Below are 17,614 nucleotides of genomic sequence, written 5' to 3' on the forward strand. Positions count from 1 at the left end.
GGAAACAGCATCTCACACTTCTGAATGAATGGCACACATGTTTGGAAATAAGACGTCCCACTTCTGAAAGCCATACACGCTTTTGGAAACAATGCATCACTCTTCTGAATAACACACCCAAGAAGCAATCGCCACGGAGCGTGGAAAAAACACCACAGTGACAATGGCAATGTAGGACATCTGTGGGGTGCTGGCTAGGTGGTCCTTGGCAGAGAATTTTAACATTAAATGTTTATCTCAGAAAAGAAGAAACTGGACTTCACGGTCTAAGTACCCTAAACTACATAATAAAAATAAATACAAAAGTAGACCAAGCCAAAGGACATAATAGATATCAGGAATAAAAACAAGGTGTAACTGAAAATCCTACAGACATTAAAGACAGAGTAGAGCTGGAGAGATGGCTTAGCAGTTAAAGGTACTTGCTGACAAAGCCTGACAGCCTGGGTTTGATGCTCCAGTACCCATATAAAGCCAAATGCAAAGTGGCGCATGCATCTGGAATTCCTCTGCAGCAGCAGGAGACCATATGCAGGCACACATTCATTCTCACTCTCTCTCTCTTCCCCTTCCTACCTTCCTCCCTCCATCCCAAGTAAATAAATAAATAAACATTTAAGAAATAAAATAAAGAGAGCAAAGGAATATTTTTAAAAACACTCTAGACCAATAAATTCAACAATTTATGTGAAATGGTAAACATTTTTTGAAAAACACAAGATACTAAAAGTTCTTCAAGAGATAAAAAGATGATCTGAAAAGCCCTAAATCTACAAAATAAATAAATTAAAAATAAATAAAATAAGAAAATAAATATATAAAATCCTGAATGTGTAGGAAATGTTCTTCTGGGAGAAATGTCACATGCACGAGACATCCGCGGTGGCCCCTAGTGAACACCAAGGAAGGAAACGTGAAAATAGCACGTCACAAACGCAAGCGCACAGGCCTAGTTCTGCGTCCAGGACTCTTGCATCCAGGAAATGGCAGAACCGTGTGCCTCATGAACAGACACAGTCCTTTACTGGTTCCAGACAACGGGGAAACAACACAAGTCCAAGGGGGAATTTTCCAGGAACCCAAACTGACTGACGCGGAGTGATCGCTGCTTGTGACTCACTGAGCTCCCAGCATGAAGGAGCGCGGCGCCTACAGCCAGCCACAGGGCTGAGCCAGACAACCGCCTGGGCTGTGACACACACCGGAGCTGTTGGAGGAGCGCAGCACCTACAGTCTGACACAGGCCTGAGCTGGACAGCAGTTTGGCTGGAGAAACACCCAAGCTATTCAGCCACTAAGGAGGCTTAGCCACGTTCACGGTTTGGAGGTTCCAGTCCATAGTCAGATGGCTCTATGGTCTGAGCTTATGGCAAGGCAGTATATCATTCTGGGGGTGCACGGTGGAGCAAAGCAGCTTACCTCATGGCTAGGACTTGAAAGTGGCCTGTGTACCACAATCCTCTCCAAGAGCACAACCTCAATAATCATCCATCTCCCCATCAGGCACCCCCATCACCAGCCATCTTCTCACTGGGTTCCCCCAGTTGCCAACTATCTCCCCTCTGGGCTCCCTCAATCACCAGGCATGCATCCCTGGGCTCCCACAATCACCACGCATTTACCCATGGGCTCCCGATCACCAGCCATCTATCCCTGGGTTGCCCTAGAGACCAACCATCCTCCTACTTGCATCACCTGGGAACCCACTGGCTTCCACCTTTAAAAAGCTCCCCCACCTCCCACTGCTGCCACCCCGAGGACATACACATCAGCACTGGTCTTTTAAGGGGTCTCCCAGATTCAAGCTGCAGCAGGTATCTACAGAAAGCTAATGCTCATGACACACTTGATGGGTCATGAACACCAAAGGGAAGGCAATGGCAGGCACAGTCCCACCTCACAGGACCCAAGACAGTGGCACCACCCCACCCTCCCTCACATGCGGCAGAGGGAAGCCGGGCTTCCTCAGCATCTCCAGAGTCACCTGACCATGGGGAACGCTCTGCGACCAGAATGGACACCCAGCAAGGCACGTCTGTTGCAAGCACGGAGTGGTCAGCAGAAGAGCACCGGATGGGACGGTAAGGACTCGGGCTGGACTGACGGCTCCATGGGTGGCAGGGCTTGCTGGCACACCTCGAGACCCGAGTTTGGATCCTGAGAATGGATGTAGAGCTGGGCACAGTAGTGACAGTAGTGACAAGCCCAGCCCTACTACAGCAAGATGGGCGATAGAGACGGAGAACCCTAGAGCCTTGAAGGCAGCCAGCCTGGTATGTGCAATGGTGAACGGTAAGAGCCCTTTGTCAAACAAAAGGGAAGGCGAGAACTAATGCCAGGGGTCATCCTCTGACCTCCACACACGCAGAGCCACACATGCACACACGCTCACACACACACATACACACACACAGATAAAAGATGACTTCAGATACTCTAGGCAAATTTTCCCTAGAACAAGAGCTTTACTTGTACAACTTCAAGAAGCTGTCACCACAGAAAGACCCCACAGAGAGATTAAATACCTTGTCTGACCACTCATCCAAGCAGGGCAGGACTCCAGGTCTCTTGGCAGGCTTGAACCAAAGCTGTGTATGTGGCAGACCTGAGAGTCTGGCTCCTTCTGTGATCTTATGTGAAGAAGCATTCAAACAAAGGCTGACCAGCGACACTCCTGTCACTAACTGTTTTTGATGGAAAATAAAAGTGCTTTCTATTGAAAAATGCTATTTAAGCAAGAATATAATTGATTATGGTTGTTGATGTGGATTGATAAATATTTTTAAGTTTCTCAATTTTAGCTTCTAATGCAGTAAGTAGGGAAAGTTAACCGTTTGTTTACAGCTGAGAATTCAACCCACAGTCCCTGAAAAACACTTTTCTTGTCATTATTCCACAGACAATGGACTAGATCATGCTGACGTTGAACTGGATATTATAAGAAATCTATATCTATAAATCTATCTATAAGAGGATTGAAAGCACGAGGGAGGAGGTCCTGTACAAATATTAGCCTCCTTATGAAAGGACTCGAGCATCCTGGGATTCGGACGTTCGAAGAGGGTTGTGGAACCAATCATGCCACAAAAACCAAGGGGCTGCCCTACATCACTCACAAAAGCTCTTGTAGATCCCTAGGTTTTAAGAATGCGAACAAGTTCTGAGACGCCCCAGGACCCCCGGCTTGGGGGGTGTTCACTCACTACTTGTAGCTCCCTGTAACCCGCTGACCACAGGGCTCACTCACGGCCTCTAGCTCTCTCTAACCTGCTGACCTTCCAGGGACCCAACACCAAGCTACACATAGGAGCCCAGAGGGCCACCCTAACTCTCCCATGAGAGGGCCTAGGGGGCTCCTGTCTGCTGGCACAGGAAAATGCCACCACTCAATTTTCAAAAGTCCCTTCCTCAGCCTCCACCACCATCGCATGCACAAACTTTTTCCACATAAATTTGATTAAATCTCTCTAGGAGAGAACATCACCATACCAAGCTAAAGCTGGGGGTAAAAAAAAAATAAAAGAATCTTTTGACATACCATGTCAGTATTGGAATATAGCTCCATATGAAAACATTTAAAATACATTAGATTTTTGGTCAAGATGAAAGACAAAAGAAAAAAAATCAAGCAATCTATTCTAATTGGGTTCCCATGGTAACTATACAATTGAGTTTTTCAATATAATGTCCCAAAGGCCCAATGCACACTTGTAAAATATACTTCCAACAGCCCAGATTGTTTTTACATTACAGCACTCCCAGGAAGATCAATTACTGTACATCCCCACCCTAACTGTTAGTGGCAGAAAACTTTAGCACTACTTGCCACATTAACATAAGTCACTCAAGGAACACTACATGTCACCAATAATTATACAGAACTAAACACACACACTTCTGAGCCATCAAACATGCCTGGGTAATAAACCGATAGCAAGGTTGTCATGGAATGTTTATGAAATGTAAAAAGTCAGGACCAAACACACAGCAGACCATTAGGCCTCCCTTATTGATTCTGAGGATCAGCAGAATCAATCATTAATAATTACATTATAAGATGACTCCTGAGGTTAAGCATATTCTTAGAGACTCTCGCTGTGAAATTAAACAACAAACATAGTTGCTAGTAACTAACTGAATGGATGGATGAATGAATGAAAGAACAGTGAAAAATTCAAATCCGCATCTTAAACACAAACAGCCACGTTCCTCAGCCCAGGACTCTCTTTCACAACAGTCCCTTTCTAGACCACACTAGGCCCCAACCCAATGTAGGGTCCAAAGAATATGGGACTAGTCTTCACTCTGGGATAGATGGCTGGGGTCCTCAGAGATGGCACGCTCCACCAGGCAAAGCTGACGATCTGAGTTTGCTTTGCAATTCCAACAATCTGCACAGGTTTATAACTCACAGCACAAACTGGCGAGCCATGCGGGAGTGAATGCAACCGTTTCTGTCCGTGCACAGGTCTCCCCCCAGCATCCTGGAGGTGACAAAATAAGCTGGTGCAGGTATGGCTAGCAGACCCACAGGAGGCAGCATCTTCCCAGGTCCCCACCTGCAAGATCTGCAAGTGTTCTCAGAGACAGCTCAGCCCAGAGGTGGCCCACTAGAGCGTGACCATGTGCCGTGCCGTATGGGACCTCGGGAGTGGACTCTGGCCCCTGTGTAGACTGCCCACCCATCTCAGCCCTCCGTGACTCGAGGAATCACAGCCATTAAGCCCTTCAGCTCATCTCTGCTCCTTCCCTGGGCTTCCCTCGAGGTTCTGGGAATCCCAACATTAGGTCTTTCCAACCCTCTGCCTGCCAGGGCCCTTTGCCCTGCTTACTGTATCCATTTCTGCAGCCACTGGGGCCCCGAGTGATCAGGCAGGCAGCTCGGGATGCCCAGGGCTCAGATGAAAATGGAGACTTTGAATACCACCTGCTTCGCATTTCCTCACCCCTCAATTCCAACTCCATGCACAATCCCAGTGCGTGTTGCTTAGAGGGTAATTTTCTTGTGTGTAGCTGTGTATGGGTCAGCTCTCGCTGCCAGATCACAATACTCCCCTCCCCAGGAGGCTCACACAGCAGACATTTATTTGCCTTTACAAAGTTCCAACAAAAGCTCTGCTGCCTCGGTTCCAGTGAGGACTCACTTCCTGGCTTGAAGATGGACAGAGCGCTCCATTCCCCTCTTGTGAGGCACCAAGCCTTTTAAGTAGGGATCTTGTTCACTCCTCTGAACTCATTTTATCCTAATGAACTTCTGGAGGCCCCGTCTCCAAATGTGGCCACATTAGGGGAAGACTCCAACCTCTAGAACTGCGCTCAGCAACAGGAGGCCTTTGGTCACACAGAAGCCACAGCAGGTGGACAAGCAGAGGCTTCTACACCAGCTAGCACTCTGCCACTGCAGGGTGGACCTGTGCCAGGAAGTGTGAGGAAGCTAGGTGCCCTCAGTGGCGTGGAGGTCCCTGGGCGGGAGCAGCGAGCAGGGTGGGGTCCGTATTTGAATCAGGGGTGGAGGTGGGCATCAAGGCACAGGAAGAGAAGGGCTCGAGGCTCCCCTCAGCGCCAAGCTCAGTGAGCGGGTTCTGCCTAGTCAGTGTAGCCACTAGGTATGTGCTTGGGGAGAGATGGGCATGCGAACGGGTTGCGCAGGCAGGATGAGCTGGATCAATGTGTCCATGGGCCTATGACTTGAAGAAGGGGCAACAATTTTGCCTCTGCCCCCAAAACAGGGCCCTTGCTAAGCAACTTCCTGTGCTAGGCCAGGCTCCTTCCTCGTCTTCTATTTGTGGAGTTTGGCATTTCCAGAAGCTCCAAGGAGGGGCTTGGAGGTAAGGGAGGCTGAGGCTGAACCTGGTGGTTCTTTACGTGAGGGGGTCAGAGCAGGAAAGGATCGGATCTCCCTATTGCATCCCACCCACCCACGCTCCGCTCCCACACAGCTCCAGGCCTGCTCGGCCCTACGTGGCCCGTTGACCGCAGGGCTTCTGTGTCCCTGACGGAACCCACACGCATAGGACCCCAGGCCCACGAGGCCTCTGAGTCCCCCCATAGCTAGGGGACCCCAGACCCATGAGGCCTCTCAGTCCCCCCATAGCTACGGGACCCCAGGCCCACAAGGCCTCAGTTCCCCCATAGCTACGGGACCCCAGGCCCACATGTGTCTTAACAGTCTCAGTCTGAGCCAGGTGGGAGTGACCTGACATCACCCACAGATTCCCAGACATGATCCTCCTTCACAGCTCAGGCCAGCCTACCTGGTGCCGTGTGTAGCCAACCCCCACCACTGGCCTGGGAACAGCTTCCCAACAAACAGCTGAAAGATTAAACATGGTGCCAGCCCTCTCTGTGCACACCACATGCCTGCCTGACCTGGTCTCTGGCCAACACCAAGGAATAGCCATGATCTTGCCCCAGTATCCACCCTGTCTCCAACGTCACAACTGTGTTGGCATGGCAGGGCCTAAGAAGTGAGGTCTGGTAAGAAACGGCCCCACAGAAGAGATCGACCACTGAGCAAATTGGAACCTGGGTCTCTGCAGGTTTTGCAGAGTGACAAATGACCCAGGCCAACAGCACCCATCTCCATCTAAACAGGAGAAACAGAAGCTCTGAGAAATGTTCTAACTACTCTTCTGGAAAAAAAAAATTAATTCCTTTTAGGAAAGCAAAGAGGAAATCTTTAAACCCTATGCTTTTGCAGAAAAAAAACAAAAGTAAACTGTTGATTCAGAGTCAAGGCCAAGAGAATTCAAGCCAGTGGCAGAATGACAACAGTGATGCGCAGTGACAGTGTCAGGACGCCCAACCCCTCCGTCCGCCAAGGACTTTCCAGGTGAGGACTGCAAGTCCCGCTTCCCGTGCATGGCTGGTCTCCTGTGGTGGAAGGAGCACGGTGTCGCCCACAGCCTGTCCTCTTCACTGGCAGAAGATCTCACTGGTGGCAACTGTGCTCCAGGCTGGATAACCTTGAACTGGGAGAAGGTCAACCATATTTGATGGCTGCACATCCATCCTGAGAAGCTGTTCAGACAACACAGCAGAAGCAGAGTCCCAGGCGGCCACACCTGGCCTCTCTACTTCAACCCAAGGGGCCTTGGTTCCCAGCCGCACCCACCACTTAGCTCTCAGCGCCCTGCTCAGCCAGGAGACTGATGGCCTGGAGGAAGCGTGTGTTAATCAGATGATGTGTGCCCAACAACGCCCTGCATCCATCTGACTCGACAGCTTAATCTGATGCTAACACAACGGTGACAGGAACAAATTTTTCTGTAAAATAAAGAATAGTACACATGGGTTTTCTTAGGATAGCTGGCTAAATTCAGTAACTTTTGGATATACATCATTTCTTTTCTTTGCCCATTATTCTAGAAACTTCCCCTGAGTGCTAGAAGCCTTACTAACAAGACCAGCGGAGTACACTGAGCAGAGCGCCTATCACTGCCATACTGAGGACATGACACAATTGCTCATTTGGGTCCCTGTCACGCAGAGCAGGCACCGCTCTAACTAGATGACACTCGAACATGGAGACTCAAAAGCTCTGATTCTGAGGGATTTCACGGAGCTCTGACTTTAACCTCCTGCGATCCCTGGATGCCCCAACCCTGCCACACCATTGGGTCCCATCATGTGCTCTTCCAACACATCCACCTGTGACCCTCTGAGATTCCACAGCTGAGACCCCCCCCCAGATCTCTCATTATTAAATCTTCTCTCAAAAGCCATTCAGCAGAAGGGCTGCTTTGTAACGCCTGTGTTTTGGATTGATGGTTCCGCCCAAAGATGCATATGTTAAAGGCTTGACTGGATCCTGAAAAGACTTATTAAATTAACCAATACCAGATTAGTCACTCATGGATCCATCATCCAATGGCGATACTGGAGGAGCCTAGTCAAAAGTAGTCACAGGAAGATGCTGGTGAAGACACCCCGTGTCTTTGACTATCCTCCCTCTGTTCGCTTCTCCTCTCCTCCCCACCCTCCTACTCCCTCTCTCGCTTACCGGCTACCCTGAGGTGAGCAGCTTACTCCTCCACACCCTTCCGCCATGACGCTTTGCTTCACCACAGGCCCTAGCGGCAGAGCCCACTGACCATGAGCTGAACCCTGAGAGACCAGAAGCCAGTAGAAATCCTTCCCACTTAAGCTGTTTTCTCAGGTTGTTAAAGATGAAAGTCTGATGTAAATACCTCCAATTAGTTAATCTCCCACCATGAAAGTCAAGTCAACCACTTCATGTCTTCTAGAAACTTTCACCAGCATGAGACCCACCAGTGGCTGGACAGCCTCATCTCCCATGAGGGGAGACAGTGAGGGGAGCCCCTCAAGATAAGACCAGCTTGAACCTGCTATGGCTGACGTTTTCTCCCAGAAGTTCACGCGAGGGACTTTCACCTGGGGCAGTGGTGCTGGGGGCCAGGGCCCACAGGAGGAGCTTCGGGCTGTGGGGATGCGGCCTTGGTGGAGCAGGAGCCAGCCTTTCTCACAGGAGCGGGTCAGCTCCCATGGGGTAAAGCCCTCTTTCCCTCGCCTCCAGGAGCCCTGGCCTTCTCTCCAGCATGGGTGGAAGCAACACCAGGGCCTCACCAGATCCACTCCTGGTTAGTCTTCCCCAGCTCTAACACCGTAAGGCCAAGGACCCTTTTTCCTTTTTTGCTTTGGGTTTTTCAAGGTAGGATCTCTCTCCAGACCAGGCTGACCTGGAATTTACTATGTAGTCTCAGGGTGGCTTTGAACTCACAGCGATCCTCCTACCCGTGCCTCCCGCAGTGCCAGGATTAAAAGTGTGCTCCAACACACCTGGCCTCCTTTTTTCCTTAGGGATCACTTGACCCTAGGTCTTGTGTTACAGACGAGGCCTGAGCCTGAGGCCAAGGGAAGCCTGATCCCTGGCTCCAGTGGTCTTCAGAGGGTATCTTATTGCCCCAGGGACACCCAGCCAGCTAGATCTTCTCATGATGGGCCTTATCTAATAAAACCAAGCACACACTTTATTTTTAACTTGCATTCTGATGTGACTGTACACCGAAGCCTTGGTGGTATGATTTTAAAGGTTGCACTGCTACCTGTGGGAAGTGCAGGTTGCTTCCCACTGCCACAGGCTGGGGTGGAGGTGCCCACTCGTGAGCCTCCTTCCTCCCCTCTGATATCTTGGCATGATAAATGGTTAAAACAAGCAACTTCCCTGCCTCAAAATGTATCGCCAGCAAGGCATTGTGCACCCATCTCCTCAAAATGTGCTTTTAAAATCCACACTAAAAAAAAAATAAAAAAAACCTTAAAGTAGAAAGGCAATGGGGGGCGGGGGGAGATGAAGGGTTCCACCAGAGTGAGAAGGAAACGGGAATACAGTTAAAATATGCTGCTTACATATATGAAAATGGCAAAAATGAAATTAGGCTGGAGATACGGCTCAGGTGCTTGCCCATAAAGCCTAATGACCCAAGGGTTCAATTCCCCAGAACCCACGTAAAGCCAGACACACAAAGTGGTGCATGTATGCATCTGGAGCTTGTCTGCAGTGGCTAGAGGCATTTGTGTTCCCATTCTCATTCATTCATATTCGCTCTGTCTCTCTCTCTGTCTCTGCCAGGGCATGGTGGCACATGTCTTTAATCCCAGCACTTGGGAGACTGAGGTAGGAGGATCACTGTGAGTTCGAGGCCAACCTGAAACTTCATAGTGAATTCCAGGTCAGTCTGGGCTAGAGTGAAAACCTACCCTGAAAAACAAAAACAAAAACAAACAAACAAACAAACAACTGAATTAATCAATTAGATTAAAAAGCACATGTGCCAAACATTTCATTCTTCCCTAAGAAAAATGTCCCTAGCTGGCCCTAGTAGTACATGCCTTTAATCCCAGCCCTTGGGAGGTTGAGGCAGATGGATGAAGCATGAAAGGTCACTGTTTTTTTCATAGTAAATTTGAGGCTAACCTGGACTACATGAGACTCTGTCTCAAGAAAAGAAAGGGTGAGAGAGAGGAAGAATAGAAGGAGGAAGGAAGGAAAGAAAGAAGGAAGGGGAAAAATGGCCCTAAATGTAATCAGCTTTCCTAACTAGACTCTCTTCCCACAAACATACCTCTCAATAAGAAGCTGGCAGGGCTGCCCTGTGACCTCCCATGGCCCTGTGTCCTCCTCCCGTGGCCCTATAACCTCCCGGTCCTGTGACCTTGCACAGTCCTATGACCCCCACAACCCTGTGACCTCCCATGACCCTGTGACCTCCCACAGCCCTGTGACCTCCCATGACCCTGTGACCTTCCACAGTCCTATGACCTACCACAACCCTGTGACCTCCCATGGCTCTATGACCTCCCACAGCCGCGTGACCTCCCATGACCCTATGACCCAACACAGTTCTATAACCCCCACAGCACTGTCCCTGCACTGCCAGGCCTTCATCCATGATCTTTTCTCTCCCCATGAGGCTCACGCACTGGCTGAGTGATCTCTGGGAAGCCCTGATGGCACTGCAGCAGTAACCTCCCAAAAAGCAAAGGGAAAACCCCAGCAAAACATCGGGCCCTGCAAGGTTTGCACGATGCGACCTTTCAGTGGTTCACCTGCTACCCTACTCAAACTAAACTACTGCTGACAAGTCCCCAGACGTATCCTAGGGTGTGTTCCCCGGGCTCGGCCCTTGGGCCACGCAGGGAATGCTCGGATCACACAAGGATTCCTGTCTAGGCAGGTGGATAGCTTAGTGTGGCAACTGGCAGCAGATGGTACCTGCACTCCAATGGGGTGTGGGGCAAACATGACCCGCAAAGAGCAAAGCACCCGCAGGCACCAGGTCTGACGCACACCCTGCTGCAGCAACACTGAGTGCTCCTCAGTGGAGGCCTGAGCACCTCAAGTGGGGACAGACTTGGATGAAATGCTTCTCCCGATTGCTAAGGACAAAGCTCGGTGACACTGGTCAGAAAACCTTCACTAAAGACATAAGTGGGTTTATTGATGCCTTCTATTGCCTGCAAAAGGACTTCCCAACACCTTTTCAGCCTCACCATTGCAAAGGTAACATTTCATAATGGAAAAAGCCTGCCTTTGCTATCAAATAAAATCCTCCCAGAGCCTCAGGCAAGGCACTCCCTCCCTGAAATATAGTTTCCTCACCAGCAAAACAAAACCTCTAAGGGTTCACACCTCCTAGGGGATCCTGAGGATTTAATGAGATGGTCTAGGGCTCTGGATTTGTAAAGCCACTGACAGGTAAAGCCTTCAGCAATGCTACCATGTAAGGCAAAGAGACATCAACAAAATCCACCCCCTCTCCAGAAACTCCTACAGATCACTGTACAGATCACTGGGGGAGGCGGGGTGAGACAGGTCTCATGAAGCTCAGGCTGGCCTTGAACTTGACTCTGAGCTCCTGATCCTCCTGCCTCTGTCTCCCCCAACCCCTATACCCCCAAGCGCTAGGGTTACAGGGGCACCACCACATCCAGTCAGATCATTTTTTGTTTGTTTGTTTTGTTTTTTCGAGGTAGGGATTTACTCTAGTCTAGACTGACCTGGAATTCACGAAGTAGTCTCAGGGTGGCCTTGAACTCATGGTGATCCTCCTACCTCAGCCTCCCAAGTGCTGGGATTAAAGATGTGCACCACCATGCCCAGCTCAGATCATTGCTTCTTGACAGCATTTATCCAGTGGGCCTGGGCCACCCTTGCTATTGTGGCATAGTCAGTCACCCAACAGAAAACACTGCCTTACACTGGTGTCAGTGCTGCTTCTGGCCACTGCCATAATGGAATCATGGGTCTGGTTCTACAGGAAGTTCTTATGCATTGTATACTAGTGACATCAAGCCTGCGGCTGGCCGGGACTAGCAAGCACAGAGCTCACAGGACGCACCATTGCCTGCTCTCGGGGGAGGCACAGGCTCATGCAGCACTGCAGACCCCAGCCCTGGCATCCAGCCTCGGCAAGTGTCGGTGGCAAAGCACAAGAAAGGGCATGTGAAGAAGGTTCAGAAATTCCATCTCTTTTCAAGCCTGCAGCTTGCCAATTCAACAAAAATGGCTGGACAGTAAAGCCCTGGGCAGCTTCCTGTTTCCACCTCTCTAGGTCTGGGATTATAGGCGAGCACCAACCACCCAGCATTTATGTAGGTACCGGGGACTGAACTCGGGCCCTCATGCTTACAAGGCAAGCACTTCACCCACTAAGCTATCCTCCCAGGTCATACACAGCGCCTTTTATTTTTACAATATGCTGCTATGTGCTTGTATTTACCCAAACAGAATAAGCCAACCATTCCCTTCCAGCACCCGATGTGGGCTGCTTAGCAATTGCCTGGTCACCCACCCACTGGTCATGCTCAGTGCCCTCCCCACGCACAACTCGAACACTTGCTGTGTAACCCACTCTGCTCTACAGAGATGTATTTGGGTGTGTACTCAACAGTGGACCATCAGAGCTGGAGAGATGGCTTAGTGGTTAAGGTGTTTGCCATGAAGCCTAAGGCGCCAGGTTCAATTCCCCAGTATCCACATTAGCCAAATGCACATGGTAGTACATGTGTCTGGAGTTCATTTGTAGTGGCTACAGGCCTTGCATGCCCATTTTCTCTCTCTATCTGCTACTTTCTCTATCTCTCTCTCAAATAAGTAAACAAAAAATTTTTTTAAAGTAGACTATCACCTGAGGCCCTAGAGAGAGAAAAGCAACACCACCCATTCAGGAGGAGGAGCAGAGGAGGGGGAGCCAGCGGTAGCTGCCCACACTTGATACTCGTTTATGAAACGCACGCCAGAGCTTTGGTGTGACACCTGCCTCCTTTGCCACAACCACACAACTGCAGCCAGCACGCTCCGACAACATGGGTTTGCACTGAGGAGGTTCGCGTGTCTCTAAGGAGTTACAAAACAGACACAGACCCACACACATGGGCAGCTTGAAGCAACGCTGTCCAAGAATAGGTCCAGCTAGGAAGGGGACTTGCACCTAGTCTGGGTTAGAAAGTTGTCCTTTCTACATGACCCTAAAGGCAGCGTGGAGGGCCCCTACCACCTGTGTCTGGACCCAGTACTTTCTGGTGCCAGCAGAGCCCGGGTCACCCCTGGGACGCCCCTGCTCTACTGCTCAGCCCACCTCATGAAGGGCAACAGGTCCACAGGCTAACGCGTTTGGCCTGGCTGAAGCCTGCCAGGGTGGACCCTTACTGACCACACCAGCAGCAGTCCGACCTGAAGGCACTATTCCTGGCTCCCTTCCTGTCATCCTTTGGATGGAGTGTAAAATTTATAAATGAGAAGTGGCTGTGATGCATTTCATCTTTGCATGTAAAGTCCCAAGCTTTATTTTCCCATCTAGGTACCTCTGAAATTCAACGCTGGGATTGCCCAATCAGCCACAAGGTGAGTGGTCTCTAAACTACGGACCACACAACTCACTTTGTCAGTGAAAAGTGCCACCAGCTCTGTGCTTGCAGAAAAATGTCCACAAACACATTATTGCAACGGGCAGATCAATGTCCATAATAAAAACAAATAGATTTAACAAGTGCCTGCTTTTACGAGCCTCACCATTGGTGCACTGTGCATTCCATGTCACCCCTGGACTTCTGGGAGTGGGCCCCAGAGCTGCTCGCTGGGCTGACTTCACAAGCATTATGGGCAAGAAATGATTCTAACAAGAAACTCTTCAGCAGTAGAGTGGACACACTCGGCATTTACTGCTCTCACCATTCCTTCCCTGGTTCTACGTGACGATGGAGAACAGCCACGCGTTTTCTGTCGCTGTTGTAGAATTTCTAACTGCCTTTACATATCTACATCACAGGCCAAGTGAGTTTACTCCTGAGGAAACAAGTCTCTACATTCAACATGTGTCACCACTGGGTCTGTGGTCCCTGGGACATCTGTTTATTGGGTTACTTATCTGCAATGAACTCTGGAGAATGGCGCACTAGTCTGGCCCAACAGTCAGTGGATGTGGAACCTTAGCCACATGTGGCTTGTGACCCCTTTATAAGTGGACCACATCTGCTGGATGTGGTTTTTAACCTTTTATGCGTGGGCTATACCTGCCAAAGCCACTGATTCCTTCAAAGGTCACAAGGGTCACAAAAGGAGTTCTTCCTCTTCTCACTCACCATGTTCCATTACATAACCACATGGTCCTCTTCTCCAAGCTCTTCATTACTACTGATTTTTTTTTTCCCAGAAAAGTTAACTACTTCCACAGGCCAGTCTGCAGCAGCTCAAACAACAAAAGCACACACCACAGTATTTAGGCCATAATACTAGGTCTCCAGCTCTTATCTGTGCCCAGCACAGGCCTCTAGAGCAAACAGCATGGGGAAAATCCATCCTGTCAACCAAGGGAGAGCCAGCCTCCCCCACGGCTGGAAGGTTCTCCTCCAGACAAACTCTTTCATTTTCACTTCAGACCAAGGAGGGGCTTTGGACCAGCTTATCTGCGCCTGGGGACAGACAGACTGGTGGAGTCCCTATTCACCCAGTGAAATGTATGGTCTATAAGTCTATAAAACTTCAGGCATTCTTTAAATGACAGCCTACAGTCGGATGCTAGCTCTATCAGAAAGGACTAGTGGAGCCACCCACCCCAGCAAACAGGGCCAGGGACAACAGTGGTAACAGCTGGGCTCGGGGTCCTTCAAAGCCTGCAATATTCAGTGTATGAATCTGGAGTGACAGAGAACTAACCAGAAGCCAAAGGCCAGAGGGCAAGGAGACATACACAGCGGACTTCAGACTAGGGTGGAGCGTTGGCCAGAATCAGTGTGAAATGTGGAAGGAAAACAGAAAGCTCACAATCTGAGGCTGGCGGGAGTGGTTCAGTGGTCAACGCTTGCTGCGAAACTCTGAATACAGGGGTTTGGATCCCTGGATCCCCAGATCCCACAAACAGGCCAGAGGTTGTGGCAGACTTCTGTAATACCAGTGTACCTACAACAAGAAGTGATGGAGACAAGAAAAGTCCATGGAAACTTGTGAAAGGATCCACGATGAGACAGTGTGCCTCAGGAGATGGAAGGAAAGACCTAGCCTAAAAGTTGTCCTCTGACCTCCACACACGTGCCATGGCTGGTACACACACAAACTCACACACCAGAGAACAGAATAATAATAATAAAGTTCACAACTTAAATGGCCCAACTAGAGTCTTCTACTTTGTCATATGCATTAAGTACCATGCATTCAGTAGGCACTGCGCTGTGAAGTTTGAACCTGGATCTTTTCCTAAGCTGACGACGAGGGACCGGGGGCTACGATCCTGCAGACGGCGTGTGCCGGTTCCCAGTCAGAAGTCTCAGATACTCCGTGTGCTGTACCACGGAGTGAGGCTATTCAGGGGCTAGGCATCTTAGCTGCATTTTAATGCATTTACTTATTTACTCACACACATGTGTGTGAGTGTATGTGCATATATTTGTGTGTGCACCAACGTCTCCTGTCTCTGAAAATGCACACCAGATGCATGGGCCACCTTGTGTATCCAGCTTTTTGTGGACGCTGGGAATCTAACCTGGGCTAGCAGGCTTTGCAAGTAAGAGCTTTTAACCACTGACCTACCTCTCCAGCCCCTGAAATGCATTTTTGATTTACAGTATTTTCGCCTTGCAATGGGCTGACTGGATGAATGGCCCTAGCCCAAGGGAGGGGGCATAAAGTGCTCAGGTCATCAGTACCAGCAGCTTTGCTTCCACGGTTTCCTCCCAGGAGACCAGGCAGGACCCCTCCCCGCCCCTCCACCACAGGGCATCGGCACCAAAGAAAGGGATAAAGGGATTGTCTTGTTGGTCTCAATGGTCTGGACTACTAGCTCATGAATGTCTACACTCTGCAAAATAAAAGGGATAATTTAGTAAAGTTTGGGTTTGTTTGAGGCAGGGCTTTTTCACACTATGGCTCAGGCTCTCTTGGAATTCTCTACGTAGCCCACGTTGGCCTTTAATTCCTGACAATCCTCCTGCCTCAGCCTCCCAAGTATTGGGCCCCAGAAGGTAAGTCAGTCCATCCTCTACTGTCAAACTTTAACTCAAGGCCTTCCAGAAAAGGATGCCACCTCATCCAGGCTAGCTCCAGTCCACTCTGCCTACCACTCTTGGACTCCAGGTCCTGGCAGATAGCCCGATAATGCATGAAGAGTTAAGAAAGGCTCCTGACACCTCCACAGCCAGTACTGCAAGTCATGGCACTGCCATGATTGTTCCAACCACGGAGAGACCCGTGGAGGTACAAAAGCCTATCATATCATGTCAGGATTGGGAGATGTAGAGGACGATCTGTCCAGCAGACACTCCATTGGTTTGTACTTATATGCATGTTTATATATTCCAGCTAATACTTCCTTCTATGCTCAACCGATTCCCTGTGTCTGAGAATGGCCCAGCCAAGCCCAAGCTGTACACACACAACCTTGTTCCCCAGAACATAAAGCTGGCTCTGGGCTGAGGCAAGTGGACGTAAATCCATGTGACAGAAGAATCCAGACCCAGCCGGTGAGCAGTGCATTGTCACCAATTTGGGACTTATGGTGCCAGGGCTAACTGGCTGTCCAGCACCACGTATTTACCCTAAGTGTTTAAGGATGGGATTTCGGGGAAATGTGTACAAACACTCTGGTGCCTCGTCATTATCTCAAGCAAGAGGAACTATGAAGACTGGATCAGCAAGCAGGCACCGGAAGCTTCCCAAAAGGAAGGCTTCCTGGTCTGCAGAGAAGGGTAGGAAGGCAAAAACGAAGTAGGGCCCAGGTCTAGGTCCAGCAGTCTCTAAGGTGTGGCAAGGGAAGCCACGACCTCCAGACCAGGTCCTATCACTTTGCAACTTGACCCAGGAACTCCAGGCCCAAGAAAGGTAGGGCATGCCATGGGGCCTGTGCAGGAGGCCACCTTTACGATAAGCCAGGAGCTGCGACTGCCCCCGGACTCGGTACTCCCCACGCTCCCCAGGGAGAGACCCGCACTGGGCCAGTGGGAAGCAACCGAGACACTCACCAACCAGCGCACGAAGCGGACGGGCTGAAACAAGCCAGCGACTTAACTCTGCGCTCCAAGCGCGGGACGCCGGGCACGCTGGAGCCGGGGGCGTGGCCGAGCGCGGCCGGGGCGTGGCCTGGAAGGAGGAGTCTGCGAGGGCGGGAGAAAGGATGGGTGCGACCGCGCCAGGCCGTGGGGGCGGGGCCTCAGCGCGAGGGGCGGGGCCTGGAAGGAGGCGCCCGGGAGGGGCGGGAGTAAAGGCGGCCTGTGACGCCGCCGGGCCGGGGGCGTGGTCCGGCACTAGGGGCGGGGCCTGGGTGGGGCGGGGCCGGAAGCGAGGCGGAAAGCGCGGGGCGGGCTCTCTGGACTCGGGGCCTGCCCCGTGCGCGGCGCCGCGTCTACCGTTCTGCGCAGCCTCCCTGGGCGCTCGCTTGCAGGCCTCCCCTGCTTCGGGGCCTGACACGGGTGTCCTCCCCGCCATGCTCCCTGCCGCCTAGGCCCATTTGGCTGCAGGAGCCGGGATGCGCCTTCCTACCCAGCCTCTTCCCTCCGTGCCTCGCTTACCCTCGGTGTGCCGTCAGTGCGTGACCACGAGGTGCTGGCGGCGCCTGGCGCACTCCCCACCCCATAGGCCGAACCTGGGTGCAGGCTGCCTGCG

At 50.8% G+C, this 17,614-nt stretch overlaps 1 protein-coding gene across 1 annotated transcript in view; it reads right to left on the reverse strand.

Annotated features, from left to right (window-relative positions):
• Mgmt (O-6-methylguanine-DNA methyltransferase) overlaps positions 1-17,065 on the reverse strand; it is a 296,994-nt gene extending 279,929 nt beyond the window's left edge. The window contains exon 1 of the mRNA XM_045137099.1: positions 16,975-17,065. The gene's annotated coding sequence lies outside the window, so the exon portion shown is untranslated. The remainder of the gene's footprint in view (positions 1-16,974) is intronic.
• Between the last annotated feature and the right edge of the window lie 549 nt (positions 17,066-17,614).

The sequence above is a fragment of the Jaculus jaculus genome, chromosome 1 (assembly GCF_020740685.1).
Source record: "Jaculus jaculus isolate mJacJac1 chromosome 1, mJacJac1.mat.Y.cur, whole genome shotgun sequence".
Lineage (NCBI taxonomy): Eukaryota > Metazoa > Chordata > Mammalia > Rodentia > Dipodidae > Jaculus > Jaculus jaculus.